Source organism: Mya arenaria, chromosome 16, assembly GCF_026914265.1.
Source record: "Mya arenaria isolate MELC-2E11 chromosome 16, ASM2691426v1".
NCBI classification, from domain to species: Eukaryota; Metazoa; Mollusca; class Bivalvia; order Myida; family Myidae; genus Mya; species Mya arenaria.
The window spans coordinates 4,973,092-4,989,575 of NC_069137.1; the positions used below are offsets into that span (position 1 = coordinate 4,973,092).

The 16,484-nt window shown below is 32.6% G+C and overlaps 1 protein-coding gene across 7 annotated transcripts in view; it reads left to right on the top strand.

Annotated features, from left to right (window-relative positions):
* The first annotated feature begins 564 nt into the window (after positions 1–564).
* LOC128221162 (uncharacterized) overlaps positions 565–16,484 on the top strand; it is a 44,105-nt gene continuing 28,185 nt past the window's right edge. For 4 of the 7 annotated variants that reach the window (XM_052929630.1, XM_052929634.1, XM_052929626.1 and 1 more), the window contains exon 1: positions 13,027–13,200. The gene's annotated coding sequence lies outside the window, so the exon portion shown is untranslated. Of the gene's footprint in view, positions 898–13,026; positions 13,205–16,484 lie in introns of those variants that run through there. The other 3 variants (XM_052929631.1, XM_052929629.1, XM_052929628.1) reach the window with 2 other exon arrangements.

The window sequence follows — 16,484 nt, forward strand, 5'->3', positions numbered from 1 at the left end:
CTACCAAGCCATTCCGTTGTATTATATTCGTTGTATGCAGTTATGTACAAAAAAAATAATATTAGTTTAATCAGAAATTTCATATTTCTGGTGAGGGAGGCAGATTGTATTGGAAGTTTGCAACTACTTTGTAAGTTGTCTTTGAACTATCAAGAAAGTACAATCCATTGTTTTTATCTACGCCAATTACTGTCACAATTATGTATTGTGCTGTCATAACCCTTATGCAAAGCTTTGTATTCAAAATAGATAAATAACAATACCAAACCTGACGAGTTAATCGATACTTTAAATGTTCATCATAAATCCGGGTGCAGTTGTTGATTACCTGTTCTCGCTAGTAGTGGAATAACTTTACCTCTATATTCGAACAAATAGGTTAGAAATCAATAACAGGAGATTGATCTCATAGAGTATTAACATTTTGTATTTAATTTTAGCTTAAACTCACATAGATGCCTGCTGCATCTCTCCATGGTTCCATAAACACTATATGATATAACGGGTTTTTATTCAAGCCGTGCTAACTTGGGCCGTTTTATATAATCAAATTAAATAAGCTTTAACTCTCGGCCAACACGTGTTGAAATGGAATTAGCGAGTGTCGTGTAGACTAGTGCTTAAGCTCAAGTGCAGTGACCCTGCTAGATTTGTTCGACCCTATGACTCAAATACCTTGGATAGAACGGGTTGGTACCGCGTAAACACTTCAGCAGGGCATGTGCTTATGTAATGACGTAATATATATTTACAGCGACTGGACAGTGAACGCGCATGCGTTGGTTCTACTGGTGAGATTTAGGCATGCGCTTATGTCAAAATACAGCGAGTGCAATGGGACTATAAACGAGAGAGAGAAAAAAAGAAGATTAAATCGTAAACTAAACCGTTAGTCACGTATGTTATCTTGTTTTATACCATTATTTAATCAACATACATTCCAATATATTAGATACAGGAACTCGTTTGTGAGTAATATAATAATATATTTAATCGAGTGAGCACCAAAAGATAAATATCACAGGTGATGTTTACCGTGGAGAAATTTATTGCGATATAACACTGTAACAAGCCATTTATCTTTTTATCATATGCCTAAAAATTATATAAATGACATTTCATTTTTCCCAAAGAGCGCTCTTAATTGTATGCGAACATAACGTAATACAATAATAATAATTGACTTGTACAAATAAACAATGTTGTTTATTAATCAATAGAATTGAAAATGTTTTAAAAGTTCAAATGCAGTGCAAAGCATAATTAAATACTTTAATGTCTCTGGTTAAGATCCTAAACTTTTGTAAATGTTTAAATAAATGTAATCAATACGACTCAGTATTCCGACTTCATACTTCTTTAAAACGATTCAATGTTTCGTTTAAACAAACTGAATCTTATTTAATCTCGAGATACTTAATCGTTCACTCGTGATGTCAAATCGTTTAAACAATGAACTAATTCGTAACAACAAGATGGTACGTCACTTAAACGATATATCAAGTCGTTTAAACAAGAAATTAAGTCGTTTTTAAGTGTTATCAAGTAGTTTTGTAGAGATATCAAGTGGTAATAACGAAATACTAAGTCGTTTAACGATATATTTAGTTAGTAAACGAGAGTCTAAAAATAATAAGATGATAACAAATTATTAAAACAAGATGCTTAGTCGTTATAACCAGATACCAAGTCGTAATAACGATACACTAAATCATTATAACAAGATACTTATAGTTTAAAACGGGTTACTACGTTCAGGCTTCCGCATGGACCTTTGGTAAAGCATACATTTTTTTTTAATAAACAGTTATGTTATCATAAATGAAAGCAACGTGTTTACTAACAACATCTAAATACAAGTATTGGTGATAGCAAGAACACTGAAAGGCAGCTGTAAATGCAATGTTGCTACAGAAGCAGGTGATTGTATTTCATAAAGTTTGTACACACCCTGTATTTATATTATTGCCTTCCCCATGGCCCACCACGTCCACCAGTGCGGTGTTAATAAGAATACGGATGTCAGAAAGGGCAATATCGACTTCTAGCATATTCACTGGCCTTATAACAATCATATGAAAAATATTAAGATACGAATGAGTGAATGTATACCAACCATGTCATAAAATCTAAATAATTACACAATATTTACTAATTATTACTGGCTGATACAGAACGCGTCTAGCATTTTATTGTTAGTACGTCTTTTGAAAAGCATCTAACATCTTAATATAAGTAGGTCTTATGAAACGCGTCTAACATTTTATTATAAGTAGGTCTTATGAAACGCATCTAACATCTTATTATAAGTAGGTCTTATGAAACGCGTCTAACATTTTATTATAAGTAGGTCTTATGAAACGCGTCTAACATCTTATTATAAGTAGGTCTTATGAAACGCGTCTAACATTTTATTATAAGTAGGTCTTTTGAAACGCGTCTAACATCTTATTATAAGTAGGTGTTATGAAACGCGTCTAACATTTCATTATAAGTAGGTCTTTTGAAACGCGTCTAACATCTTATTATAAGTAGGTCTTATGAAACGCGTCTAACATTTTATTATAAGTAGGTCTTTTGAAACGCATCTAACATCTTATTATAAGTAGGTCTTATGAAACGAGTCTAACATCTTAATATAAGTAGGTCTTTTGAAACGCATCTTACTTCTTATTATAAGTAGGTCTTTTGAAACACATCTAACTTCTTATTATAAGTAGGTCTTTTGAAACGCGTCTAACATCTTATTATAAGTAGGTCTTTTGAAACGCGTCTAACATTTTATTAAAAGTAGGTTGTTTGAAACGCGTCTAACATCTTATTATAAGTATGTCTTATGAAACGCGTCTAACAACTTATTATAAGTAGGTCTTATGAAACGCGTCTAGCATTTTATTAAAAGTAGGTCTCTTGAAACGCGTCTAACATCTTATTATAAGTATGTCTTATGAAACGCGTCTAACATCTTATTATAAGTATGTCTTATGAAACGCGTCTAACATCTTATTATAAGTATGTCTTATGAAACGCGTCTAACATCTTATTATAAGAAGGTCTTATGAAACGCGTCTAACATCTTATTATAATTAGGTCTTTTGAAACGCATCTAACATCTTATTATAAGAAGGTATTTTGAAACGCATCTAACTTCTTAATAAAAGAAGGTCTATTGAAACGAGTCTAACATCTTATTATAAGTAGGTCTTATGAAACGCGTCTAACATTTTATTATAAGTAGGTCTTATGAAACGCGTCTAACATCTTATTATAAGTAGGTCTTATGATACGCGTCTAATATCTTATTGTAAGTAGGTCTTATGAAACGCGTCTAACATCTTATTATAAGTAGGTCTTATGAAACGCGTCTAACATTTTATTATAAGTAGGTCTTATGAAACGCGTCTAACATCTTATTATAAGTAGGTCTTATGAAACGCGTCTAACATCTTATTATAAGTAGGTCTTATGAAACGCGTCTAACATTTTATTATAAGTAGGTCTTTTGAAACGCGTCTAACATCTTATTATAAGTAGGTGTTATGAAACGCGTCTAACATTTCATTATAAGTAGGTCTTTTGAAACGCGTCTAACATCTTATTATAAGTAGGTCTTATGAAACGCGTCTAACATTTTATTATAAGTAGGTCTTTTGAAACGCATCTAACATCTTATTATAAGTAGGTCTTATGAAACGCGTCTAACATCTTAATATAAGTAGGTCTTTTGAAACGCATCTTACTTCTTATTATAAGTAGGTCTTTTGAAATACATCTAACTTCTTATTATAAGTAGGTCTTTTGAAACGCGTCTAACATCTTATTATAAGTAGGTCTTTTGAAACGCGTCTAACATTTTATTAAAAGTAGGTCTTTTGAAACGCGTCTAACATCTTATTATAAGTATGTCTTATGAAACGCGTCTAACAACTTATTATAAGTAGGTCTTATGAAACGCGTCTAGCATTTTATTAAAAGTAGGTCTCTTGAAACGCGTCTAACATCTTATTATAAGTATGTCTTATGAAACGCGTCTAACATCTTATTATAAGTATGTCTTATGAAACGCGTCTAACATCTTATTATAAGTATGTCTTATGAAACGCGTCTAACATCTTATTATAAGAAGGTCTTATGAAACGCGTCTAACATCTTATTATAATTAGGTCTTTTGAAACGCATCTAACATCTTATTATAAGAAGGTATTTTGAAACGCATCTAACTTCTTAATAAAAGAAGGTCTATTGAAACGAGTCTAACATCTTATTATAAGTAGGTCTTATGAAACGCGTCTAACATTTTATTATAAGTAGGTCTTATGAAACGCGTCTAACATCTTATTATAAGTAGGTCTTATGATACGCGTCTAACATCTTATTGTAAGTAGGTCTTATGAAACGCGTCTAACATCTTATTATAAGTAGGTCTTATGAAACGCGTCTAACATTTTATTATAAGTAGGTCTTATGAAACGCGTCTAACATCTTATTATAAGTAGGTCTTATGAAACGCGTCTAACATCTTATTATAAGTAGGTCTTATGAAACGCGTCTAACATCTTATTATAAGTAGGTCTTATGAAACGCGTCTAACATCTTATTATAAGTAGGTCTTATGATACGCGTCTAACATCTTATTGTAAGTAGGTCTTATGAAACGCGTCTAACATCTTATTATAAGTAGGTCTTATGAAACGCGTCTAACATTTTATTATAAGTAGGTCTTATGGAACGCGTCTAACATCTTATTATAAGTAGGTCTTATGAAACGCGTCTAACATCTTATTATAAGTAGGTCTTATGAAACGCGTCTAACATCTTATTATAAGTAGGTCTTATGAAACGCGTCTAACATTTTATTATAAGTAGGTCTTATGAAACGCGTCTAACATCTTATTATAAGTAGGTCTTATGAAACGCGTCTAACATCTTATTATAAGTAGGTCTTATGAAACGCGTCTAACATTTTTGTAAGTAGGTCTTATGAAACGCGTCTAACATTTTATTATAAGTAGGTCTTATGAAACGCGTCTAACATCTTATTATAAGTAGGTCTTATGAAACGCGTCTAACATCTTATTATAAGTAGGTCTTATGAAACGCGTCTAACATTTTATTATAAGTAGGTCTTATGAAACGCGTCTAACATCTTATTATAAGTAGGTCTTATGAAACGCGTCTAACATCTTATTATAAGTAGGTCTTATGAAACGCGTCTAACATTTTTTTGTAAGTAGGTCTTATGAAACGCGTCTAACATTTTATTATAAGTAGGTCTTATGAAACGCGTCTAACATCTTATTATAAGTAGGTCTTATGAAACGCGTCTAACATCTTCTTATAAGTAGGTCTTATGAAACGCGTCTAACATCTTATTATAAGTAGGTCTTATGAAACGCGTCTAACATTTTATTATAAGTAGGACTTATGAAAAGCGTCTAACATTTTATTATAAGTAGGTCTTATGAAACGCGTCTAACATCTTATTATAAGTAGATCTTATGAAACGCGTCTAACATTTTTTTGTAAGTAGGTATTTTAAAACGCGTCTACCTTTTTTTGTAAGTAGGTATTTTAAAATGCGTCTACAACTTTATTGTTAGTAGGTATTTTTTAACGCGTCTACCATTAAATTTGTAAGTAGGAATTTTAAAACGCGTCTACAATTTAATTGTAAGTGAGTCTTTCGAAACCCGTCTACCATTTTATTGTATGTGAGTTTTTTTTATTATTTCGTCGACAAATTACTGGTTCAAATCCTTAACATGGAATTGAGAGTTAACTAAATCTATACTAGACAATACGATACTCCTTGTTTCCAGCTTGTTTACCATGTATTTCAAACGTAAGAGCATTTAGCATACTGCTTTACATTAAGAAATGATACTATTAAAAACGATTTAATTAATAAAGTATTCAATGTCGTTCGATATCTTCATTTTTGAAGTTACAATTGCGAGACAAGATTCGTGTTTTTCATATCAAATGTATTTAATAAGAATATGTTACGACTAACCCTAAGCCAAGGCATTACATCTCGTAATTAATATCGATAACATTGCGACAATTAATGAAAGGCCATTCATGATATGACGTAACTATTATGTTATATCTGCTTTGAGCATCCAAGTATGCCCACGGTTTTACTAAAACGCAAAATATGTCGGCATGGGAAGGACACATGATCCATTTCCCACCTCTCATCCAATGATTCAAAAGTCTAGAGAGATTTTAATATAAGGTATGGTATCAGTTTTAAGACATTCGGGTGCTTACTTTGAAATATTGTTAATCAAGTATTACACGCAGTTCAAAAATGTTGTTTGTCTAACGAATACTCATAAATCTAAAGTCTTAACATGGTTTAAAACTTTTAATCGTAGAAATTAGAATAATAAACGGATCGATGTTATTTCTCTGCCAGTATTAATCGTTAAAAAAATGTATTTGATTGCAAAATATGCGCGTTATAATTTAAACATCCAAACAATCCTTTTATATAACATGAATATATTTCGATGATATAAAGTGACACGATAATTGTTCTGTTTGAAAATAAAGTTTTGTCAAGTATTGATCGAGTATCTTCTTTTCTTAATTACGCAGCGCTTCCATCGAAATATGAAGACCGGCCTTTTGCATTTATATATAATGACTGAGCAAAACATGAACTCAATCCATGTATTTAAATTTTCAATAAACATTTATTATGATTCGAATTCTAAAAAAAATCTGCTTTAACGGATAATTGCTTGTTAATGAAAAGTTATAAACGGTGTATGTTGTTATCGATACAATATGTAATTTAAATGTTTCATAAGTACAATATTGTAATTCGTTTAAGTTACTTTTCATTAGAACTCGAAAAATTGAAAGTTTTAAGTGAGTGAAACGTAATGATTTAATGAATGGCAATATGATCAAATTGTAATACAACATTTCATTATAACTATGTTATGAACAAATTTGTACCAAATTACTTATTTAAGCAAAAAATGCATGAAATATGAACTATTTGCTTATTGTGATATTGACCGTGTACTTTTAAAAAAACATGACTATGTTATTGTTGCTCAAGTGCTGCCCCTGGCATACAAAGAATATTGTTGCAAATTATTCAAAGTGGAATATAAAAAAAATAAATTGACAATGGTTGTTAGTTATGTGTATGTAACCATTTGAAGAATCATAGCTACGTGATCCGAATGTCCTAATGGTACCTACCTTGGTTTTTAACGATATTTTAGAAAAAAAAAACTGTATTTCACGTATGTTTTTCTTTAAGCTGATGATGACAATGTGAATTTATAATTAAATTTGGAACTGTTATCATTCTAATATACTTACTTCTTTATTGATAATATTATCCCATTGACTTTTGTTTGCGACTAAAACATCAACCATTTGTATTTTGCAAAGTCTACATTCTGCTAAATTAATAAAATGACATGTATTGGTCTGATCGAAACGCTATACTACTGACATTGAACATGTTTTTTTTTAGTTTGTTCAATACGACAATGAATAGTTCACAATGTGCTTGTAATATTTACCTACATTCTTGTTTTCTTGATTATTTGTCAATATAATTGAAACAAAAACTCAAAGTATACCTGTAAGATATGGCTTTAAAAACTGTCATCAAATATTTGTGTATACCAAGGTCAAAACTAGCAAAACACTAGTTATGTATTTCAAAAAGAATAATGCTTGGTTTTAAAAGTCAATATCTTCCAAAAAGATTTAGAGGGAAATATGAACATCGGATTATGCAGATTAATTGGATGATATTTTTGCAATTTGAATTTTTCAGTAAAAAGTTCACAAAATCGAAAAATGGTTTACATAGATATTTTCCCATGTAAACTTACGACCTTTTTTTACATTGAACAAAACCCTTGATGAAACTACTACTAACTTATAACTTCCAAGTGTTTGAAAACAACTGGTGTTTCTTGTTTGAACAAATATATTACATTTATAGTTATACTTTTTCTGAATTATATTTGTATTTTTGATATTTAAACTAGGAGCTAACCGAAACAGACATTCACATAATCACAATGTGGCATATCCCAGCCCACCCAAACATTCACACACTCGCACGGACGAACGCACGCATGCACAAACAATACAAACATTGCAAATATAACTGCACGCGTTACACTCTATGCCTTAATAGTCTCGGGTTCACCAAATAAGATGTTTATTGTTGTTAAAACAATGTTACTATTTAATGTGTTAACCCCGGAATTTCAATGCACTCCCAACGTAATTATTGATACCAACAATAGAATAACAAAACGAAAACTAAAATCGATTAGATTGAAAGTTATCTATTATTTGGTATAATGGTTGGTTAGTGTTTGGTCAAATCGTACCTTGTTCAAAATACTTGTGTAAGAGCAGGGTTAAATGCGACTACATTAAAAGTCATTGTGTTAGAGCTTGGTTAAATGCGACTACATTTAAAGTCCCTGTGTTAGGGTTTGGTTTAATGCGACTATATTCAATGACCTTGTGTTAGGGTTTGGTTAAATGCGACTACATTCAAAGTCCTTGTGTTAGGGTTTGGTTAAATGCGACTACATTCAAAGTCCCTGTGTTAGGGTTTGGTGTAATGCGACTACATTCAATGACCTTGTGTTAGGGTTTGGTTAAATGCGACTACATTCAATGTCCTTGTGTTAAAGCTTGGTTAAATGTGACTACATTCAAAGTCCCTGTGTAAGGGTTAGGTGTAATGCGACTACATTCAAAGTCCGTGTGTTAGGGTTTGGTTAAATGCGACTACATTCAATGTCCTTGTGTTAGGGCTAGGTTAAAGCCAACTACATTCAATGTCCTTGTGTTATGGTTTGGTTAAATGGACTACATTCAAAGTCCTTGTGTTAGGGTTTGGTTAAATCCTACTCCATGCAAAGTCCTTGTGTTAGGGTTTGGTTAAATCCTACTCCATGCAAAGTCCTTGTGTTAGGGCTTGGTTACATCCTACTCCATGCAAAGTCCTTGTGTTAGGGTTTGGTTAAATCCTACTCCATGCAAAGTCCTTGTGCACTGGTTTGGTTAAAGCCAACTACATTCAAAGTCCTAGTGTTAGGGTTTGGTTAAGTCAAACAAAAATCAAAGTCCTTTTGTTAGTGTTTGGTTACATCCAACTACATTCAAAGTCCTTGTGTTAGGGTTTGGTTAAGTCAAACAACAATCAAATTCATTTGGTTAGGGCTTGGTTAAATCCAACTACATTCAAAGTCCTAGTGTTAGGGTAAGGTTAAACAAACTACATTCAAAGTCCTTGTGCTAGAGCTTGGTTAAGTGCGACTACATTCAAAGTCCTAGTGTTAGGGTTTGGTTAAATAAACCACATTCAGAGTCTTTGTGTAAGGGCTTGACTAAATGCGACTACATTCAAAGTCCTTGTGCTAGAGCTTGGTTAAGTGCGACTACATTCAAAGTCTTTGTGTAAGGGCTTGACTAAATGCGACTACATTTTAAGTCCTTGTGCTAGAGCTTGGTTAAGTGCGACTACATTCAAAGTCTTTGTGTTCGGGTTTGGTTAAATAAACCACATTGAAAGTCTTTGTGTAAGGGCTTGACTAAATGCGACTACATTCAAAGTCTTTGTGTAAGGGCTTGACTAAATGCGACTACATTCAAAGTCCTAGTGTTAGGGTTTGGTTAAATAAACCACATTGAAAGTCTTTGTGTAAGGGCTTGCCTAAATGCGACTACATTTTAAGTCCTTGTGCTAGAGCTTGGTTAAGTGCGACTACATTCAAAGTCCTAGTGTTAGGGTTTGGTTAAATCAAACCATATTGAAAGTCTTTGTGTAAGGGCTTGACTAAATGCGACTACATTTTAAGTCCTTGTGCTAGAGCTTGGTTAAGTGCGACTACATTCAAAGTCTTTGTGTAAGGGCTTGACAAAATGCGACTACATTTTAAGTCCTTTCGCTAGAGCTTGGTTAAGTGCGACTACATTCAAAGTCCTAGTGTTAGGGTTTGGTTAAATCAAACCACATTGAAAGTCTTTGTGTAAGGGCTTGACTAAATGCGACTACATTTTAAGTCCTTGTGCTAGAGCTTGGTTAAGTGCGACTACATTTAAAGTCTTTGTGTAAGGATTGACTAAATGCGACTACATTTCAAGTCCTGGTGCTAGAGCTTGGTTAAGTGCGACTACATTCAAAGTCCTAGTGTTAGGGTTTGGTTAAATAAACCACATTGAAAGTCTTTGTGTAAGGGCTTGACTAAATGCGACTACATTTCAAGTCCTTGTGCTAGAGCTTGGTTAAGTGCGACTACATTCAAAGTCCTAGTGTTAGGGTTTGGTTAAATCAAACCACATTGAATGTCTTTGTGTAAGGGCTTGACTAAATGCGACTACATTTTAAGTCCTTGTGCTAGAGCTTGGTTAAGTGCGACTACATTCAAAGTCCTAGTGTTAGGGTTTGGTTAAATCAAACCACATTGAAAGTCTTTGTGTAAGGGCTTGACTAAATGCGACTACATTTTAAGTCCTTGTGCTAGAGCTTGGTTAAGTGCGACAACATTCAAAGTCCTAGTGTTAGGGTTTGGTTAAATAAACCACATTCAAAGTCTTTGTGTAAGGGCTTGCCTAAATGCGACTACATTTTAAGTCCTTGTGCTAGAGCTTGGTTAAGTGCGACTACATTCAAAGTCCTAGTGTTAGGGTTTGGTTAAATCAAACCACATTGAAAGTCTTTGTGTAAGGGCTTGACTAAATGCGACTTCATTTTAAGTCCTTGTGCTAGAGCTTGGTTAAGTGCGACTACATTCAAAGTCCTAGTGTAAGGGTTTGGTTAAATCAAACCACATTGAATGTCTTTGTGTAAGGGCTTGACTAAATGCGACTACATTTTAAGTCCTTGTGCTAGAGCTTGGTTAAGTGCGACTACATTCAAAGTCCTAGTGTTAGGGTTTGGTTAAATCAAACCACATTGAAAGTCTTTGTGTAAGGGCTTGACTAAATGCGACTACATTTTAAGTCCTTGTGCTAGAGCTTGGTTAAGTGCGACTACATTCAAAGTCCTAGTGTTATGGTTTGGTTAAATAAACCACATTCAAAGTCTTTGTGTAAGGGCTTGCCTAAATGCGACTACATTTTAAGTCCTTGTTCTAGAGCTTGGTTAAGTGCGACTACATTCAAAGTCCTAGTGTTAGGGTTTGGTTAAATCAAACCACATTGAAAGTCTTTGTGTAAGGGCTTGACTAAATGCGACTTCATTTAAAGTCCTTTTGTAAGGGTTAGGCTATATTGTCCAAGGTCAAAATCCTTGAGCGAGGTTTTGGTTCAATCAAATTACATTCAAAGTATGAACAATAGCATCTTCGGTTTTATTCAGAAGCAAGCCAGCTACTTAGTTGACGAAACTCCGTTTCCTAAAAAATAAAATAGCAATTTGAAAAAAGCGTATGAAGAAAGTTTAGATAAGGATACTGATGCTTAAAAAGGAATGTTTGATCGAGGTTGTAAATTAACTCTTTTATAATCTGTTTTATTATAAAAAAATGTCGTAAAATGGGGTTCAAAAATCTACTATGTGTTTAAACCGTCGTTTTGTTAGATTAAGCATGTGTGGCTTACTGTCGAAAGAATTCGATGTTTCCAAGCTTATAGAAAAGGTGGATTAAGTTATGCTATTTAGAATCATTATTTAGAAGCAATTTGAAAGTTAATAAGCAAAGCATTGTACTCATAATAGATGTAATACAATACCATACCTTTCAAAACGATATAATGAAAGGCGCTAAATAATTTTGATCGATTTGTATTTTCCGCGTAGCTATTTTCGCAACTTGGGTGAGCACTTACATAGTCGAACAAAAATGCTAGTAACCGATTTCACAAGATTTATCTGATAGAGTATTCATATTTTCCTAATTCCTTTCAGCGTTATTTATTTTACGTACATGCTTGCTAGTTACGAACATGTGGTTGTTATTACAAACTGATAACACCTTTATAAATGTCAGACAGAATCAAGCTAAGCAATCTATTTTTGTTTGGTAAAGTTTAAGACATCTTTTTAATTTGAAGAGTTTTGTGAAAATTGTATTTATGGCGATAACGATGGTTTGGCTAATCAAAGAAAACTACATACATTTGTTACTATTGGCGATCTGCGAGAATGATAATGAAGGATTATTCCTTCTATTTTAGACGGCAGCGATGTATTGAAAAGGAAATTGTTGCGTTGTTATGTGAACCTTATTTGTTTAAAAATCTGCCATTCCGTTGCATTTTATTCGTTGTATTCAATTATGTCCGAAAACATTTACTTACTTTAATCAGGTGCTTCATATATCTGGCGAGGAGGGGGGGGGGGGCAGCTTTTATTTGAAGTTCGCATATTATAATATAACCAACTGTTATGTTATCTATGAACTATCAAGAAAGTAAAATATATTTTTATCTACGCCCATTATTGTCATAATTATGCGTTGTGCTGTCGTATATTCGTGTTAAAAATCGAAAGTTATCTGTTCAGTATTATAGCCTTTAGGCGAAGGCATTCGGCCTGGAGATACAATATTTATGATAAATAGTTTCGAAATTAGATATGTATTTGTCCTCAAAATAGATGTATAATAATACCCATACGAGGTAATCGATACTTCAAATATTCATTTTAAATCGGGTGCATTGTTGATTACTTATTCTCGTTTGTATTTGAATAGCTGTACTTCTATATTCGGACAAATGGTTAGTTATCGATTAAACGAGATTTGTATTACCATTTAGATTTAGGTAACGTAAATGCTTGATGATTATGTACATGTTTTCCTAAACACAACAAGATAAAACGTGTTTAAATTTGGTCCTGATTATTAGGGCCGTTTTATAAAACCAATATAATATAAGCTTTATCCCTTGGCTAACAAGTGATGCACATGACATAACAAGAGCCAAGTGCCCTAGCTCAAGAGTAGTGAACAGACTCGTATAACTCGAATAAAACGAGTTGGTATTCCTAAAATGCTGCAGCAGAGCAGCCTGTTGTATGACGTGATATATATTTAAAGCTACTGCGCAGTACACTTGAATGCGTTGTGTCTATTCGCTACATTGACGCATGCGCGAATGTCAAAATACAGCCAGTGGAATAACAGTGCACACATGAATATTAAAACCAAAAGTGAACTAAACGGAGACTTTATCGTAAACTCAACCGAAAAACTGGTAGGTAAGAATGTTTAATTACTTATAAATAAATGTTTATTTAATAAATCAAATGCAGGATGATTGTAAGTTCGCAATATATTTCGTTGGGTAAGCATCAACAGTTGTATTTCATGGGTTGCGTATAACTATTATGATTTTGCACTGCATAAAGCACATTGTTTTTAAAATATGTTTTTAAAAAGTAAAAATTACATAAGTTGTAATTTTCCTGAAAAGAAATGTAAAATGTATGCGAACGTAACGTCAGGTGAAATAATCATTTAAACTGAAACAATAAGATAAGTATTCAACTATAAACATGAATGACATGTTTTGATAAATAGAAGTGCAGTGCTAAACATTATTAAATATTCTAATTTAAATCGAACGATTCTAAGCATTAAAGGATGTTTCATCAATATCATGAATAATGTAAGTTACTAGTAAAACACATATGTAAAACGGTAAACTGTGAGGACCTGTATGTGTCAAATAGTATTTATTCAAAACCAAACATTGTCATCATGTTATTTCGACTTATGCAGTTATAACGACTTATTATTTCTTTAAACAAACTTTATATCATTTGATATCGCGATACCTAATCGTTTAATCGTTCTATCAAGTCGTTATATTGAGATACGACGTCATAGCAGCAAAATACTTTAATCTAGATGCAAAAATGTTATAGCGTGAAACTAAGTCGTAAATGCGAGAGTTAAATGTTTAAAGGAGAAACAATACCCTTCAGACATAACTTTACTAATTATATCATAACATTGTAGTAAGATACCTATCCTTTATAACAATATACTAGACCTTATAACAAGATACTAGGTCGTTATTAACATATACGTAGTTATAATAACAAGATACTTATAATTTTCTTGAAATAATACTTCCGACAGGCTTCCGCATACATTTATGACACACAATGCAGAAATTGAAAACGAAAGCAGCGTGTTTCTTAGCATAACTAATTACCAGTATTGATTAAAATAAGAACACTGAAGGTTGATTGTGAATGAAATGCAATAATACTACAGAAGTAACAGGGATGTTCTGAAAAACTAAAACCACGTGTTTATTAGCACACCTTAATACAAGTATTGGTGAACCCAACAACACTTGAAATGCAATGTTGCTACAGAAGTGTGTGATTGTAATATAAGCTAAGATCTGACACGCGTACATTCTTTTTCTACCCTTGGCACACACGCCCAACGTTGCGGTGTAAGAAAAAATGTGAAAATGCAAAAAGCGAAATATCAATAGCTAGCATTTAACACTTGCATTAATTAATCAAACAACATTATTAAGAATTGAATGCAATATTCTGTATCACCGATGTTATCAAACGTAAATCACTACACACTTCTGACCTAACTCTTAAGTCGGTCTTCATAGCATCCATAGTTTGACTATCAATTCCGTAGCCTGCATATGTACGTAAATAATGTTAAATATGTTAATTATAAATAGACTGATACTGTCTGATACAGAATCCGGCAAACATTTCAGTGTAACTAGGTATTTTGAAACTGTAGATACTGGCATAGCTAAACGATGTAAAGTGGTTTGAATAAGAACATTGTAATAATTGCCATTTATGAACAAAAACATCGGAAATCAACTTACAGTTAAATGTAACACTTCAACATATGATTATTCTTGATAACTAGTAATGCATATATTATTTGGCTTGTGTCACTATTAGTGTAATAGTTTTGGCAACGCAAAAAGTTTTTCTTGTAGATACAATCTTAAGGATATAACTTCAATGCATGAATGAGTATTGTGTGATCTTGTCTTTAGGCGATATTTCCCTTGTCTATAAACTACTGGTTTAAAGCCTTAATATGGATTTGCGATTTTAAAATAATTTCATAATGGAAGCTACATACACTCTTTACTCTGTTTACCATTTATTTCGCACGTCTTTAGAATACCGCTTTACATTGTGAGATGATACTGTTATAAAAGGTGTGCATTAAGAAACTATTAAGGGCCGACAGCGATGCAAAAGTGGGTGGGGAAGGTCAAAAACTAAAAAGTTTAAAAAATACATGTTTTATTTAGCTTTGACGAACTTTTTTTGGAGTGAAACATTTATTCTTGGTGACATGTTTTGGGATAGTAAGGAGTTAAACAAATTTTACCAAAAAATATTTTAACATATTTTGGATCAAAAAGCATTCACATTATTACGGAAAAGTCTGTCTACATTAGTACTTCGTTTTTATGTCAAAATGCCCCAAACTTCTTGTTGATAATGCCTTGAGAGATATTGATGATATCTTGTCAAATAAAAAACTTATTCAGAAAAATATTGAATTTTTGCGGGTGAAATTTATTTTTGGGTAACAAAAATGCATCTATTTTTTTTATTAAATACCTGCAATCAACACAAAGTCACAATACATTATTGATTGGGCAGTTCCGATAAATAAGACTCACAAACATATTTGTATTAGGACATTTCCGGGAAAGCGTTAATGCTTTTTTATTGGAAATCTGATGCTCAACTCCTAATTACAGCTTCTTATGTTGCATTGGATATATGAGTCAGCCTTGTTAAATATTGAACCTCAAAACAAAAAAGAAGTTGATTTTTTATAACATTTAAAATTTAAGTCCCCTAATTGACTTTTGCATCGCTGCCGACCCTTAATGCAAATCTAAGTTGTCGCTTATATTCGTCCTTTGGTTGACATTACTCGCAAATGTTTAACTTTAAAACATTATATTTATATCGCCTTATCTACACTTGCGATAATCAATGGTATGCCTTTCATGCATAATTTCTCTAATAAAAGGTATAATTACCTTATGCATGCGTATTTGAATTAGCTACCTTGTGGATAGCGCTATAAGCTAGTTTAATTCAGAGTTTGGTCTGTCTGCTGCGTTGTGCTAAACCGAATATGAGAATATCTCTAGTACCCAGGTATGCATCTATTGGATGGAAGCCCATAGACCACTTGGCACCACTCATCTCATTATTTCAAACGTCCAGGGAGTTGTTTCTGATCTACGTCAGACGGGTCGTATGTGTAACAAGTTATAGATACGACTTTTTGGCATATTTATTTAAGGCGTTCGTGGCCTGCTGACAAGCAATAACAATATAAACAGTTTTCAGTTTATATTTGCAATCAGAACATATTTAAACATAATGATTTCAATATGTTAGCACTTAAGGTGACTTCAATGTGTTAGCACTTAGGTTAATTTCAAAGTTATATCACTTAAGGTGACTTCAATGTGTTAGCACTTAAGTTGATTTTAATGTTAAAGCACTT